This window comes from Ochlerotatus camptorhynchus, unplaced genomic scaffold, assembly GCF_037179485.1.
Source record: "Ochlerotatus camptorhynchus isolate MF236.1 unplaced genomic scaffold, CSIRO-AGI_Acam_v1.1 ptg000182l, whole genome shotgun sequence".
NCBI lineage: Eukaryota > Metazoa > Arthropoda > Insecta > Diptera > Culicidae > Ochlerotatus > Ochlerotatus camptorhynchus.
The window spans coordinates 2,484,712-2,501,024 of record NW_027040672.1 but is presented as its reverse complement, the minus strand read 5'-3'; the positions used below and the strand labels follow the sequence as shown (position 1 = coordinate 2,501,024).

Below are 16,313 nucleotides of genomic sequence, written 5' to 3'. Positions count from 1 at the left end.
AGTCACGAGTTCAAATTTCACCCCCGGACTAGTCACGAATGATCCAAGAGCGTTAAAGTGACTATAATAGTGTTTGGTTTTTCATTTAATAAAAAACATTTTTTTCAATTAGCATAAAATTCTTATTCTTTTTTTTTTAAACACTTGCGCAGTTGCTAATTGAGACCTTTGCAAGTAAACTTACAGTCGGCGCCGTTACATACTGTAAGGGTCCGATTTTTGCAACAAGTAAATTTTGACTTCTTAGCATTCCATATTTTTTAATAATTGCAATCCTGATTATCTAATCACGTACAAACCTTCAAAATTATCAGAAAAATTTATGAAAATATTTAATAAAGTTTGAGGTTTTTAAGTGCAAAGCACAAGCAAATAATATATATTGGAAAAGTGTTGCCTAACTCGAACCCTTACTGTAATGTGAATATTTTCATAGAAATTACCTTATTTAATGAACTGAGAGAGGCCCAAAAAATGACCTTAAATTGACCTTGCACAGAAAAAAAATTTGAGCTAAAGTTGTCATAAACAACGAAATTGTTTGCAAACTTTTATACAACATTGCTGATTTATGCGAAATAAAGCTTAAATTTGCATGAAATATCGTGTAAATTGAATTGGCGTTAACTTCGTGTGTGCTATATATCGCAGAAATTTACATGTTTTTTTTTTCAAACGATGTAGTGCCGATGTAGTGTTTACTCTTCCTCGTATATTTGGAAGCTGGAACCAGGGAATTTCATTCAAATTCAAATAAATATTTCTTAATCACAGAAACTTATTAATAAGTATGCCTGACTTCGGTAGTTTCAAACAACTTAATTACTCGTTGTAGCTTAAGGATGGCTGTTCATTTCAAATTTTAAATTAGGTTGCGAACTTGTGGTTGCTCAATGCTTGATGTTGCATTTTTGCAAGTTGAGCAAAAATTACTCAAATAAAATAGTATTTCGATGATTCTGAGCAAAATATAAATTTGGCTACCACAGGGTGTTGGCACATTCCTGAGATGAACTGTTGATAAAAATCCATTTCCATAGACGCTAGAAGTTGTTAGTTGTTGCAAAATTTAACCTCCAAATGGGTATCCAGCTATGTCCAATAAAAATCAATCCTTTGAGCGCATTGGAGCGCCTTTGAGTGAATGCAAGAATGGTAAAGAGTTAAGAGAAGAGGATGATTTTTTAAATGAATATGTGTGTTCTTAAGGGGAAGCTCACCGGCCCAAAAAAAAAAATATTTTCGGTACGTTTTTATTTTTCTAAAAATATTTGGAAAAATTATCAAAAATCCAAGAAAATCAGTTTCTTCCTTAGATTTTTGTCAAAAATCACATGCAAAATTTTTTTTTCTATCCCATCATGAAAAAAAATTGGACTCTCAGAAAAACCGAAAAGTTGATGTTTTGTGGTTTTTTGAGTCCAACTTTATGCCATAATGACTTATAAAACATGTTTTTGCACGTGAATTTTCTTTAAAAAATTAGAAAAAATGTGATTTTTTTAGATTTTTGATACTTTTTTTTTTCAATATTTTTAGAAAAATCAAAACGTAATTTTTTTTTCGGAGCGGCCTGCTTCCCCTTAACAGCCTGATTAGCTCAGAGAATCAACTAAATGCGAATTTAGAATAATAGCCTTGCTTGGATGGATTTTATTTTTTTATTGCTGGATAATGATTACTATAATGATTGCTTTTATGATTGAATAATGATTCCAAGCATTGCGTTGACAGCATAGAGTGGCTTTATTGGGTATTCTAGCTCATCATTTTAAACCTGATTAGCTCGGAAAATTAACTTCTCAGTGAAGTTTCTGTATTGTGATGTTGCTGCTATTGTAATTGGGATGGAATTAACATACATAATTTTAGAGGTGAAAACGCTGTTTTCACTATTTCCTTCTAAAGGAATCCGGCTGCGAATTAGCGTTTGGTTAACCAAACGTACTATCCGGAATAATTTACTTAAATGTACACAAGGCAAACAAAATGGGATAAAAGCAAGGAATCAAAAATATCTCCAAATGACAAAATGACAAGCGATCAACGAGCCGATTAGGATTGGGCGATCTTGAATCGATCTTTGGAAGATCGATTTTTTTCATCCCGATTTCCGATTTTTCGGATCGATTATTTGTGCACGAAAAAATCGAAAAAATCGATCTCTTCTTTCAATCTTTACGATCTTAAAAAAAGTGTTAAATTTTGTAATTGTATTTACATCGAAAAAACGATCGTAAAAATCGAAACGTAAATTTATCGACCATAACATCAACATCAGCATCGCTCCCTACAATGACGTCATTATTTGCGTTTCCGATATTTACGAATACAGCAACATTTAATGGTTTTCACTAGCTCTCTCCTGTGCTCATTGCTCCTTACCGTCACGACAACATTTAATTGAATATTATAAAAGAAAGAATTTCTTGGTGTACCAACGTAAACAAGCGTGTAGTCTATTCTATATGCTTGGTCCGAAAATGAGGATTATAATAACAAACCAACATTTGTGTCTAGAGCGAAAGTGAGGATAGCAAACTAAGCACTTGAAAATGGGATTACACAAGTGTGTGAATTATCAACGTCGGAAAGGTCAATTAAAATAAAAAAAACATAAGATCGATCTACCAAAGATCGATTCTTTGGTACCGATTTAATCTGGATCGATTCTAGAGCAAAATATAAGATCGATCTTTCTCTCAAGATCGCCCAATCCTAAGCCGAATGATAAAGCTATATCAGAAATGGAAAGCAATTGATGAATTTACGTTACGGTACGTTACGTTACCAGCATATGGAAATGATGTGAAAATGATAATGACAGTTTTTAAACCAAGAATCTGTTATACAGATATACAGATTTTTGATTGCGTTAGTCTTACTTTCATGTTACCTTACACTCAAAATAATTTTCACGTTGATGCTACGTGAAAACATACATAGATTTTTTCCATCGCACTTTTCATGTAAACGTTACGTGATTCTCATATGGTAGCACTCATTTGAGTGAGCTTCAACGTCACTGGATCATTACGTAGAAGTTACGTGATTCCTTCAGTACAGCTCATGGTGGTTCATAATGATGTTAATTCTGGTACGATTTAAATAAAATGAATTCTTGATTTCGCATTAGGCTAAAATCCAGTCTTATTTTATCCATATGCTTTTATTTTATCTAAAAATATATGCATCGGCATAAAAACCAGATTGAAATAAAGTCGACCGGGACAAGGATCGGGGACGAGATCACATACATGTAATACATATGCCCATATCCTGCACTTGATCTAACTCCATGAGGCTGCAGACTAAATTATTCTCTATTTAATTGTTTAATTCATTAAACTTACCACATTAAATTTTCCCACAAAAGTAAGATCTACAATAATCTGAAGTAACAGTGGTATGAAAATATACCCACTGAACTAGCGCCATATTGTTTACAACTATGAGTGTCACTCATTTTTTTCAGACTTGAAAATCACTTAGGGTTAACGTGAAACGCACATTGAATGTGTGTATGGGCAAATCACGTAAACTTCATTATAAAATGTAGCGATTTCGAATGGAATTTCCCCTCATATATAAGTGGTGTCATATAGATTCTACTTGGATCTATGACTATAACGTGCCGATTATTTTGAGTGTATGATTAATAACCTTGCCTCGAGAGTTAGAACTTAATGAACTGGATTACCGGCGTGAAGTAATCGGGCACACACAACTGCATGCACTGTATGTAAATGCAAAGCGTCACAAATTGCATATACATTGTTTTTTGGATTACTAATACTTGAATGGGCTTATGGCGGTAAGCACCAACTGATATTATCTTCGGTTTTAATCCCAATAATAAATATTGGGTTGATTTGGTATAGACGATTCAATGAATTCAATATTAAGCATATATTTGGCAGATTTTCCAATCAGGGACGGTATTAAAAGTATATTCGAGTTGAAGCTTACCGCTATTAATGTATTCGGCGCAATACGTACCAACACGATTTGATGCATAGCGCACTTTTATGACCGTTACCGCACTTCCAACACGTCTTTGTTCATTTTGGAGCGAAATACGCAATATTAAAACTATACAGATATTGATACAGATTTTTCTAAGAAGAAATACAGATGAAAAGATTTTTATAAGTAAAAATACAGATTTGCTTTTGGCAACCCTGGTTTGGACTCGCTGGATAAAAGACAAGTGTTTCATATGTCAGATGTAGGAGAACTGGGTGAATTTCTGCCTCTGTTGTGTTGGATTCGAGAATAATCAGAAAAGAACTTCTAAGGGTAAGAAAACTGCCATGCCATGGACCTCTCCTCGTATCATGGAGTAAATCGAGGTAAGGAGCTGATAATGAACTTACTGATAAAAATTTAAGCGCTTTAGGATTGTGCCTTTTTTAGATGGTTGCAATTTCCTTCACATTTTGCTATCAATCATAGTATCATCCTGTTTACTGCTTGAACTGATTGTGTTTAACATTTGTTAATTTAGATGCGGTGCCTTCCCGTTTTTGACAGCACGTGATTTTTTGTTTTGCATTCTATAAAATTAATCAAACGTTTTATTAAATTTTAAATTGTACTGGACCGCTCTTCATAGGTTAGAGGTCCATGTGGTATTCCATGAAAAAATTTCCAGAAAGCACTAGAGTGCGTGTTGTTTTTAAATTACTGGAAATTCATGGAATATCAGAGAATTTGATTTTCTTCAATGAGTCGACATCCTGATGATTATCTATCTATATGGGGCAATTATGCGATTATAGTCAGTTTATGTACTGCCATAACCGGTGCACCTCCTCTACATAAAACAAAGTTTGAACTCATCAAACAGCAAACTTTTTCAGGCATCTGTTTTTAATCCTTCCACGAATTCTTCAGCAATTTACCAAAGGTCCGCCTGGCAACTGCTCTTATACAATGTTTTGAAAACTTTTCAGTCTGGACGTCGCAATTTTCATTCGGCCTCTCGCTCTCTCACTGTAAAACTGCATCGTGGCAAAAGTCAAACCCCAAGAAGAAGTACAACAGCAACAATAACAATAAAAGCCACCTCGGTTTTGCGCTGCAGGCCATCCAGGCAAAACTGCCATTCCATATGGAATCCGCTCGCGAAAAAAAAAACGGTTTACCCACAAAGTCAAATAGTTCATCCGCGAGTCACCACCACCACTAGTGTCAGCCGAATGGCCGATGGTGTTGAACCGGTTCGGTCGAAATAGTGGTCATAAAAAATAGCATAAACCAATTCGTCTTTTACTGTCTGCCGCCATGCTGCCATCCACTGGAGTCGTTTCGCGACTTCCCAGGTGGCATCCTTGAGAAATGCCAACTTCTTGAATCCGTTCACAGTCAGAGCGAGAGTAGATTCCGAATTGTTCCTCCAGGTGTGTAGCTATATAGTTGGACTGGCATGCAAGAAACATCACAGACATCGTTGATTAGCGTTGATCCGTGCTCTTCAAGGGTGGCATTCGTTCGCATGGATTTATGCGTGTACGAATGTTTTCCTCACTTACTGGCTAATAAACAGAGCCAAGGACACCCAGAAAAGTGGCTTTATGCTATTATACAACTTGTAATTGCGAAAGAAAGCTGGAAGCTATGTACGACTGACCGTTCGAATGTTATAAAATAATTGTATAAGAAGTATCAACTCTCGTTACAATTATTGTCGACATTTTTGTTCTACTGATTTTGTATCAATTCTATTAATAGAGAATGGCATTTCATTGCATCTACAGATTATGTATTGCAGTCGTTAGAAATGTGATCGAATTGCTATGGATAGGTTATGTTTTTAATTTAATTGTTATGGGATAATCTATATAATGGGTTGTTCATAAACTACGTAGACCGAGTTTCCACAAATGAAATTTTATTCGCGAAAAGATCAGCCCCCCATGGAGATTATGAATTATTGTAACATTTGCCTAAGAAACATAACATCACACGAAAACATCTTATAAGCATCCAGAATTCACCTCTTTGTTTGGGTTTGCTTCTAAGTCCTGATAGATGTACCTTGGTGCAATTTGTCTTATTGTTCAACAAACCGACTTCTATTGATGAGGAAGTATCATATAACGCTTCAAAGTACCATAAAACGAGGTCGAGTTGATCAGTGGGGTGTATTTTTATTATTTTTGTTCAATTATGATATGTTTTATGTTGAATCACTTAGTACTTATCTTTTTGTTGTTTTAAATTTAATGATATTTTTTTTTTGAAAAAGGTTACAGCTTCAAGCTTGATTTCAAAGAATCTTGAAGATAATTCAAACATTAAAACATAAAGGGTTTGGTACAGAGTACATCGTAAAAAAAGTAAAAACATGCATTTTATCGGGTTACCAGTTTTTATTTTTGGAAATATATTTATTTGATTAAAATGATTTTCGTTTTCGGAAGAAGAAGATCCACTGTAAAGCTATCTCTAGAAATATAACAAATGCTAAATTTTACGGTTTTTCTAGCAATACACAATGTATATATGTTATAGTACGAACCTGAGAAAAAATAACAATTAATCTTCTTTGTTTAATTTCAATTGTTTGCTGGTATACAATTTTTATTTCCACATATTTTTAAGAAATCGAAAATCGAACCTGCCGTCTCCGACTTGGTCATACATATCATGATTTTACTGACAAGGCTTGAAGATATTCTACTTTCATATTAAAAAGAGTCGTTTTGTCCTAGGCTATTTTTATTTAATAAAAACGCATGGTTGTTTTGAGGTATTTTCAAACAAAAATATCTTTAAAACTAAAAAAGCATCAAGAAACTCATCGGTGATTATCGTGCAATTGAATTTCGTAAAGCAAAATTCATAGGCGAATAATCTCACCCTTGACATTTGAGTTTTTGAGTTTTTCGCAACACGTACAATGCTTTATTTGATACAAGTTGAACATTTTGGTTTGATGATAGATTTAATTAATAATGATTTAATCATTTTCTTTGTTTTTTTTCAACTTTGGTTGATTTTCGATGCCACTGAGTAAAACTAATTTCTGTCAATTCTGAAGAAATGTTTATTATTGCTTTCTTAATCCATGGATGTGAAGGTAATTTCAGAAACATTTAATATATTATTTTGGGTTTCGTAAAAATTCTAAGTGCGCATCATTTGAGTGCGTAACATACATTTTTAAAGTCAATTAACACGCGGCTATGAGCAAGCGTTTCGTCAATCATTACAATAGCTTATAGAAAGCGAAAAAGATTCATCCTACCCTAAAGGCCAAACCGCAACTCGTAACTCGTTTTGCAGATAAAGAGCTTTAGCTGCAAGTGAGTGAATGAGAAATCAACCAGTTCAGAGTGAGCGGTGGGGAAGCTTATGGATTGCACACCCTGAGCCAGTAAAGAAGATTTCTGATTTCCATTCACATTTTTTTGCTTCCTCTCTCTCTCTGTCTGTCTCTTCTTTCAATATGCTTCTATATGCATTTTTATCCTTATTGGTGAGGTTTTGAGTGCCTTCTCGGTAAGATATACTAGTGTACAAGTACGGGCAAAGATCGAGTGGTGTGTGCAAAATGTGTCTGTATGCACGTTTAGTGATTGTCTTAAATATGAAGGAAGCTGGTTTAGTGGCATTTGTTGAGTGCTAACTGAACTGGGGAAACCCCACACTGCAGCCCACAGACTAGCAACAGACTGCTAACGTCGCGTGGCATTTTGGAATGTAAACAGGTCAATTCATAGAATTCCTGACTCTAGATTGCCTTTGTCATGGTTGTTTGTATGATATGTAGATATGCACGTAATTAGAATAATGTGTTTCTTGGTGCCTCTTCTTTTCGCTGCACATTAGTATGCTCGAAAAGACACGAGATCAACATATTTTCATTCCTTCCTTATGACAAAAAGTCGCCTTCCTTATGACAAAAGGTTACCGAATAACGAGTACGAGACGACAAAGCAAATAAAACCCGTCAGCAATATCAGCGGTTTTTGTACTAAGTAGCTCTCGGCAGTAATATTGTAAACCATGCACAGTGGATGCTGATGTCAGGAAATTTAAATTATCTAAAAAAATTGACCAAATGATGTTTAATAAATATGCTGCCGTAACATTAAGGTTACACCTTTTGATTCAGCTCTTATTCTATAGTTTACTGAATTAATTCTCAAGAGATACCGAAAAAATTGAACTATAAACCACGGAATGCATACACATAAAAATGCAACACACCGCACTCTTTGTCCTGGAGAAGTAAACTACAAACTGAAGTCATCGGTGTCAGATGCAAGGGTCCGGTTGTGTGTTCAATGGCCGGCATACATAGATGTATAGTAATAACAAAAAAAAGTCACCCATTGCAGTTGTTGTTGTTGTTGGTGTTGTTGTTTGGAAAAGAGACGGGAGAACAGCAAACACTTGAAGCTTATTTCCCCTTCCAATTCCTTCCAAAGTCGGTCGGTGCATTGCACACACTTACACCCAACTGTATGCCATGCCATCATCATCTCCCGTTCGTTCGTTTTAGTTGGTTTCTTCGTTCAGTCGGATAATAAAATCGTATAGAAGGAAAATAAGCCACACAAGCAGACAAGAAACTACATTCCATTAAAGTTGAACTCGGAATTACACTACAAGCAGACTGGTTGCTGCTGGGGATCAGGTTAGGTGCAATTTGCAGCATTAATCCTTCTGGCCGCACACAATGAGTGACCGACTATGTACCAAATCAGAGCATAGTTATGCTGCATCGTGCATCGCGATATTTTTTTGTTATTTTGAGTGCTTCTAACTATTTTCACAAACATGCTGATTCCCTTCGTATTCTAAATTTTGCAAATGACTGCTTACATATTGTCTCACTGTGGAATTCGCAACGTTTCAACTCAAGATGGTTGCGCGAGGTCCAACCTAAATAAAAGGTGGAGAGAAGCAGTTGCTATCCAAAAAATGTCAGTAATGAGAACTCATTTATTTCTCTTCATAAAATTACATTATACGCATTATTGTTCCATGTTCTATTTTATTTTTATGAAACGTGGTACACAAAAGAAAACATTAGTACAAACAATATGCAGTGCTTTGAAAAAATAAACTTTTTGAAAAATATAAAAAATATCATGAATTTTGAAAAATGTTGAAGAAATAAATTTTCAATATCTCGGTCCAACAGTCTTAAAACATTGAAAAAAAAATTTGTCCCGGTATTATGATACCAGGACATGACTAAATTTATGAGATTTTATCCCAAAGCGTAATGTCTGTAAACTTCAAATAGTATACATTCCACATAAAAATTGCCTACCTTACTCAACATGGTTGAGCAAAAGTTCGTTTTGAGATTTTGGAAGCCCGTGCAAAATAAAACTCAATGTTTTGGCACTTGTTTGGAAGGTGCCCAAAATGTTGCAATGTCATGTTTTCGAAGAATTACAGGCAAAAGTTTGTTTCGGGATGATAAATTATAAAATTTGTATCAACTTTGTGGGCGTACAACAGAAAAATCCAATAAGGAAGCGGTAATTTAATTTCAGAGCATGATTTAGTTTTTCTTGAAGTTGATTTTAGGAATATCAGTCTTTTGATATGTCATAATATATATCATGCATAAAAAAGTATACATAATTTTAGTTTTATCTATCTACTTCTTCTCTCAACATAGTGTTCTTTGAGCACTTCCACAGTTTACTAGGCCAGTACCAGTTTTGCATTAGGGAAGATGCATAAATGACGTAGCATTTTAGGGGGACCAACCCTGTAGACGTCATTTATGCATCTTTCCTTAGTACTATTGTGTGGCAAGTACAATCATACTATATGTCCCCTAAATTCCTTGACCGAACCAGGAGTTGAACCCACCCGTCTCCAGCATGGTCTTGCTTTATAGCTGCGCCTTTACAGACTGAGCTAAGGGGTCTAGCTAGTAGACATGTAATCTAATCAGTTCTGACTGCTGTGCGTAATAGAGATGAACTAGCCTATGGCTAAAAATCTCACAAATAAAGGAAAAAAAAAAAATGTTGTGCGTAATATTGGCACAATCTACGCATACATCTCGAGTTCAAATTGAATACAACTATTGGAGAACTTAGTTTCATGGTGTGGGTCAATCTTTCGCGTACAGGAATCATCAGAATGATCTCTTAATGCTTTGGAGAACTGCTGGCCGATGTTCTTGATTCAATGCCGATCAAGAATGTCCGGCTACTTTCATGTTGATATCGGTATTATAAGTTATTCCGGAGTGGATCTTATCGTCGTTAGTTGGCTTCTTTTTAATTCCATTATAATTACACACTTAAATATTGATGAGAGCTAGTCCAGTTCAAATCTTCCAAAAAGAGCCAACATGTTTTACGACTCTCTCCGAATCAGATTTCTTCGGTTATTTTTCACAAGTCAAGATACCTTTTCGATTCACGACTAATACTTCATAAAAAAGCCAGGGTTTTCAAATATACATTATAAAAAACCGTAACAGTTGGTTGTATTGGAATTGAAGAAGTTATAGGGAATCTGACCCGGAATCAACTTCTAAGATTTTCTTAATATCATCTACATTGCCAAAGTACTCAGGGAGCTATAAAACATCAGTTTCGATAACATTTTGCCTGCATGTTACTATTAGACACATTGACGAATGAAGCTTTGGAGTTTTTACATCCAAATCGTTTGACCTTGTTTAAGCGTTGAATTCCTTCGATACGGCAATTGACACTTTGGACATGCACACTTAGTTTTATTTTGCCGAGATTGGCACTGCCGACCAGCTCGACATTTATGTTTACTGAGATCTCAGCAAAATTCACGGTTTTTAGCTGAATCTGGGCAAGTTTTTCACTGAGATCCAGCAAAATAAAATGCTAAGCTACTCGACGGTGCCAATCTCGGAAAACAAACTAAGTGTGTGCTTTGTAGTATAAAGGGCGGCCGCACTGGCAGCCGATTTCGGACGAGACGACATTTGTGTAGAAAACTAGTACTACTCTCATCTCTCATACGGCTGTAAAAAAATATCGTCTCGTCCGATATCGGATGCCAGTGCGGCCGTACCTTAAAGCTACCACGGTTGTGGTGCAATCGACGGAAAAGTACTACCTACGACGAAGGACATCCTGCTGCAACATAAAACGAATGACAATGGGAAATAACGATGACGATGATGATGAAGGGTGATTGCTTTATACTGTCGGGAGCTCGGCCATGGAAACACAGAAATCGTCGCCGACTTTGATAGTTGAGGTTGAGGAGGTCTTCGAAAGAGCTGAAACATAAACAAGTCCTACATACAGAAAAAACAAGGCAGCAAAAGGGAATGACGGCTATGTTGGTGTTAATAACTTCAAGCATATACTCTCCAACTGCTCCATGGCTCTTGCTGTTGCGATGGCATTTCCTTCAGCTCCGTTCACGGCTGGAAGTGTCCGGAATTTGGATCAACCACCAACCCAAGTGTATGTAGCTGTTCGGTTGAATGATGGTTAGAAACTCGCGATCGCTGTGGAACGAATGAATCTATGAACGAGTGAACAAGCGGATGAACGCAATGCTGAATGATGATGTAGTGGTGCATGAAAAAATAAAGAAAATGAAATGAGTAAATATGAAAGGTTCAGTCGGCGTAGATTGGATTTGAATACCAGCGCAAGAGATCAGTGCTATTTTGACTTCCATACAACTATGCTGTATAATATGTGATTTCGCTCCTCTCGATTTTTAGTTCGGTTCGTTCTTGTGATCCCGTTTGTTTTTTGTTTTATAATCTGTTTTTTTTTGTTTTTTTTTTTTGCAAACTTCTGATTTGATGTTGGATAAAAATTGTGTTTGACTCGTACATAAAAAAGTGCATTTGACGTGTAACAGTTGTATAATAGCAGCACCGTAAACGGATCATGTCGGAGGATCAATTGTCGTTCCTGCTGACTGTTGGAATTTCATCACCTTTAAATTGTATGTTTCCTAATCTTGTTCAGTCCAACGTCGTTAGACCGTTCAGTGTTTGTTTATAAGAAAACTTCCTTTAATTTCCAGAGCTCACAGCTCTAAACCATAAACAGATATTCAGTGAAACAGTGAAGAAAAATTAGGTAAAGTCAGCGTGTGAGAGAAATTGAAAAATGTGAAATAGTTCAGCCTTTTCACTTCTTGTGTGATGTTATTGCGCTGGTATTTGGTCTCTATGCAGCTTCTCACACGACGTTCGCTCTCTCTTCATTCCTAAAGCATCCATCTAAGCAACCTTTGCGTGCACTCCGAAAAACAGTCCGGTTACTGTGATCTTCTTCTCCGGATTGGGACTCGGTTGCTGAGCTCAATGTTTGTCTCATTGGAATGGAAAGAGAAGAAACTTGGCCATCCGGGTCGCGGGGTACGGTCTTAATTGATCGAAATTATAAGTCATTCGTCGTCGTCGTCCCGCGGAATGGTTCAAACCAGCATAGATGGTTATGTTCGCGAGCGAGCAAGAGAGAGCGAACGAGTGATTGTTGAAGTCGTCTTACGATTCAACGACGATGGGAAATGCTGGAGCTTTCTGTAATCCAGTGCGATTGACGGTGTGAGCGGTGAAGAAGTTAGTGCAGCGCAATGACTACGAACCCTACACGGCTTACTTGACTCGGCGCTGTAAAGAAAATTAAAACCGTGAGAAATGTGAGACCAGAAGAAATGGGTCTCCTTTAGCTTAGCAAGAGTGGGTGGGGTTTGGGAGGTTGTAGTGCAATGAGAGTGCCAACGAAGAGAAGTGAGACGACGAAAAAAAGAAAGGGAAAAATTCCGCAATCACAGTGTGCTTTTGTTAAGCCTTGCTTTTTTATGTTTGCGCGTAGTGTTTATAGATGTTGCCCATCGAGACGTCGCGGTGAAGTGAATGCAATTTCGAAATTGGTGTTTTCGAAAATTTGATACAATAACAAGGAATGCAATCACAGAAAACGTGCATAGTGGAGATGAAGAAAAAATGTTTGATGCGCGTACAGCGATAGCTCGTGGAGCATGTAGTTTAGTCAACTTATACGACTGGATTTTGTGTGTGGCACAAGAAAAGCGAAACGTAGACGTGTGACTAGTTTTGTTTAGTTCGTTTTCTACGTTGTCTCTATGAAGAACTCGTTACCGTAACTAATACCTCGGTTGGAATGCTTTGCCGCAAGGTTGATCGAATTTTGTAAATAATATTTTTGGGTTTCAATTGAATATCTCATTAATTTAAATGGATCAGTGTTGGAAGCGTTTAGTCATCGAGTTTCATCCCATGAGTGATCGTTTGTGTGTCCGAGATGTTTAGTCTGTGTGTTGTGTCGTCTTATTTTAAAATGTTAGTGCAATTCACTTGACTTGGCTGTGTTTGTGACTATCACTAATTGCCACAGTGTTTGTGATACTCAATGTTGTACAATCTAATTTGAGCTAGTTGGATGTAAGATCAAAGGAACAGAGTGAGATAGTATGAATTGCTCTGGCCCAAGTGATGACGATGAATTAAAATTTATTACAATTCAACTAGTCTGATTATTGTGAATGATTGTGAACACAACTGAATTTCCTCATGACCAACTTGACACATGGTCTGTTAGTAGTAGTATTCCTAGGCCTTAAATCCGTTTAGTATGTTTTGAGGAACTAGAGTCTGCATTCATTCAATGATTCATTAAAAACTCACATTTTGCGTCGTTTTGGATTATATTTCATTGATGCTGATCGCAGAATTTAATTCACACTTTAGCGGGTTGCCGTATGTTTGTGTATGATGCCACGTAACTGTTTCTGCTTGCTTATTTGTATATTGCATGCACACGCGAAGAGTTAGTCTACCATCATAGTGCGCGTACCAGTAGGCGGTGGGTGGTAGGATGGAAGGGGCGCACTTTTTCAATGCTTCTCTTGCGAACGATCGCAGTGTGCCACGACACGACGAGTATCTACTACAACGCAGTGCCAACTTGATTTGCCAGTTGCAGAGGCCCATAGGCTACCTACCATACCGAGTCAGCGTTTACTGCGTTTGTGCTAGTGCGATTAATGCTGCCACGTTTTAAGTATTTCGCTGTGTAGGTTCATCCGTTGTTCACCCGTCTCTTGCGTGTGTTGATAACGTCCTAGTTTTCAAGTGAACTTTTTTTTTTTGCAAACTCGGCACATTCCTTTCATTCAAGTGCCCGAATGAGCAAACCAACACAAATAGGCAGACACACTCACTAGTTTGTACACCTTGGTCAACTGCGCGAAACGATGAAGAAAGCGGTTCAGCCAGTTTAGTGGAATTCGACTGTTAAGTGGATGCTGCCGTTGATGTTGTTGATGTTATTGTTATTGTTTGAGGTTCTTCGCGCTGCCTGGACTGAACCGGAACCGCCTGAAGCGTTCGCTCAGCCGAAACTTCATGGCAGAAGAGCACAACAGTGGATACATGAAGGTATCCGCTGCAGAGCGCTGAGATTTTGCAAGTCGAAGAGTCTATGTTTTTTGCGCTTCGTGAGCTCAGGAAATTACCAGGCCCAGTCAAACACAATGAGCATATGCTATAATTTATTACATGCTATTGACCGCTGAAATTGTCTTTGTGCCTGATAAAGAATTGTCTCTGTTGGCAGCACGGTGGTGTTGAGCGAAAGGTTTAGCAAGACCTTGGATTTGTCGATGTTGTTTAGTCCTATGTCAAGTCACTTATTTGCACCGAAAACTACATCGAACAACTACAAATATGATGCCAATTAATTATTTCATTGCATTTTAATGTATTTATGATGATTGCTACATGATGATGCTTCCGATGATTTTTTTTTTCGGTTCTCGCATCCTTGAATAGCAGATTAAAATTTAAACTTTTATCAAGGAAAGCTATATAGGGATATAGAGGCTTCAGGTAGACACGGTATAGTGACTCTTTGAAAGGGAAATTTACAGGTTTGACTAAATACATACTTTACAACCTCTTGTAACTGACAAGTACAAAATATCATTATAACATCTATTGATTTCATCATTCAAAAAAAAATTTTTTTTTTAATTTTAGGATCAAATCTGAAAATGTTTAAGCTTCTAAATGTAGTTCAAAGCGAGTGGGAGTTATTGGCGAAGCTAATGGGGGTACATAGGAAACCTGGCGCCCTCCAGAATGATCCAAGCTCCCTCCAGATATTTTATTTGAGATTTTAATATGGCCAATTTAAATAATACAAATCTTTAAAATCTGGAAGGAGCCACGCACCCTAGGCACTCCCATTAGCTACACCAATGCTAGGAGTGATAGATAAAGTAAGCTACGTCAATTGGATCTAATTTGCGTTCAATTCGGGAGCTCACAAACTTTATTAAAAACCCGATTATAATCGGAGCTTCCGAATTTGAAGAACCAGAAAAACCGGGAAAAATCGGGATTTTATTTTCACCAGAAAAAAAAAAACGGCAATTTATACAATCTACTAGGAAAATAATCTTTATTCTATTATTTAGCTTCTGAATTTCACGTAAGTTATAGCCAAACGGATGTTATCGTTTATCATCTACTTGATTCAAAACTAATCATTTCGTTCAAGCTAAAATTTGGACACAACTAAACTTTTGCTGTAAGATGCATAAAAAATCTAAAAAGTTTAAGTAATCGATTTGCTTCGGCGTCGTTGCTCGCAAAATCGATGCGAAAATTGACAGCTAGCATATCGCGGTTAAGCTCTGAGTCGTTTTCAAGTATATTTATTTTGCTTATAAATCATTTGCTTCCTATCTTTAAACTATGTTATCTTTGTTTTAGCAGATAAAATTAATCCAATTAGGAAGAATCTTAGTCAAAAACGATTTCTCTCTGATTTTATACCCTCAGTTCAGTCCTTAATTTATAATTTTCGATTTCGAACGTTTTTCATATTATTTCAGTTCCTCGTCTGATGCGTTATACAGCTGTCAATTCTGATTATATGTGCAATCATATGCTTGGTAGAATTAACATTTGTTCAACCTTTTTTCAGTCTTGGCTATTTTGCTGCTCGGTTGAATGAATTCATTTCTGCTTAATTGATTCAAAATGTATAAAATGCTCTTGATGCCGAAATCAGAATGTTTTGCAGTTGTTTTCACAACTAACTGTTATAGAAACAGTAAAAATAAACATTTAAAGTAAGAGTGAAAGTCATACTATCCATTCTACTAAAGTAATAAGTGGTCCGTAAATGGCCTCATTGTGACTTCAATTTATATGTATTTTAAATCTTTAAATTTGGTTTAACTGATCTAGAATTTAGAGAACTTTTAGTAATATATACAGAAATCTGAAAAGAAAATTTGCCTTTATCGAAGCTTGAGAAAAAGTATTAAGACTACAAAATTGGACA

The 16,313-nt window shown here is 36.4% G+C and overlaps 1 protein-coding gene across 6 annotated transcripts in view; it reads left to right on the top strand.

Moving 5' to 3' along the window:
• Nucleotides 1–16,313, top strand: part of mtgo (miles to go) — an 89,223-nt gene that overhangs the window by 23,902 nt on the left and 49,008 nt on the right. The window contains exon 1 of one of the 6 annotated variants that reach the window (XM_065222982.1): nucleotides 11,633–11,708. The exons of 1 other annotated variant lie outside the window; for it this stretch is intronic. The gene's annotated coding sequence lies outside the window, so the exon portion shown is untranslated. Of the gene's footprint in view, nucleotides 1–11,632; nucleotides 11,709–11,752; nucleotides 12,728–16,313 lie in introns of those variants that run through there. 4 more of the 6 variants (XM_065222983.1, XM_065222981.1, XM_065222980.1 and 1 more) reach the window with 4 other exon arrangements.